The sequence below is a fragment of the Corvus brachyrhynchos genome, unplaced genomic scaffold (genome assembly GCF_000691975.1).
Source record: "Corvus brachyrhynchos isolate BGI_N302 unplaced genomic scaffold, ASM69197v1 scaffold59, whole genome shotgun sequence".
Lineage (NCBI taxonomy): Eukaryota > Metazoa > Chordata > Aves > Passeriformes > Corvidae > Corvus > Corvus brachyrhynchos.
In genome coordinates, this window is record NW_008246054.1 from 4584640 (window position 1) to 4585991 (window position 1352).

Below are 1352 nucleotides of genomic sequence, written 5' to 3' on the forward strand. Positions count from 1 at the left end.
GAAACTTGTGAGCAGATGAGAGCTGGAAAGTGCTTGGTGTAGACCATGGCAGTAAAAAGCTGCATTAATTTGTGATCTTCAAAGCAGGACTTAGCAGGGCTGTTCAAACAATAACGTTTATTATTTTTGCAAATGTCAGCTGGTTTACTTCGCCAGTACTATTTTAAGCAGTTCCTATTCTGCTCCAGCCACTTGCTTCTATCCTTGCTCTGTGTGTCTATCTTCCCTCAGAGTGTGGCACACAAATGATTTGGTGTGACCAAAGGGTAAGAAGAACAAAGGGGCAGTGGTTGGCTGGTGGTGGTGGTGGTGAAGAGGATCTGCTGTCAGCAGAAAAGGAACTTTCTCTGATGACACCTCCTTTTGGAGGTTCCTGACCATGCACACACGTTGGTTCAGCCGTTTGTGTGCTTGCTCCATGAAAATGGGTAGAGATGTCTGGTGGCAAGAAGAAAAGGAAATGGTAATCTTTTGAAATCTTTCTCACTTCCAGATATCTTGTCCTTACAATGCAAAATTATCACCATAGGTAACCAAGGGTTTTGTAGGCATTGAGTGTTTCCTTACTGAGACCAGCAGTTTGGATCTCACTGCAGCCCGTGGAGGAGCCAGACACAATTTGTTGCTGTCACCATTACTTCCCTCTAGATTAATTATTGTAATTGTTTGCCAGTTCTGGAAAAATTAATTGAGAGCCACAACTTCTCGTGGCAAGCGTGCATATGCGTGCAAATATGGAAATTCTCATATGGTGTATGGAATAAATACAAATGATTTTTTGGGGAGGAGTTCAAGAGTGTTATCACAGCAGCCAGGAACTCTCTTCAGTGGTGACCTTCAGCACCCTGTGGAGACAGAGAGGTTTTAAAGGTTTGGAGATCCTCTTGCGGATGTAAAGCACTGACGTAAATTGTTGCTAAGTTGGGGTGCCAGCTGCTGTAAGTGATTCTTCAGAGGCCAACTGATACGCCTGGATTTATCTGCAGTGGCCAAGGTTTTTAGTGCCTCCCTCGTCAGTGCACTAAACAGGACTTTATGATACAAAGAAAACCTGGGAAAACATTTACTTCTGTAAGTGGAGAACAGGTCTGCAGCCAGACTAGATTAGGATCGGTGCTCATGTAGCTTCCATTCATAGGATGCCTGCAAAATCTTGGTCTAGGGGACATACCTCACCAGAGTATTGGTGCGTGTGCTCACAGCAGGGTCATAACACGCTACCAGGAAATCAAGTTTAAAGGAAGACGAGCAGGGTTCCTTTCCTTGAGCTGTAGTCGGGTGGTTTCTGAGTACGAGGAGCGGGGTTTGCACTGCTCTGTGGTTTTCAGCTGCTGGGTGCTAATTTGGTTCAG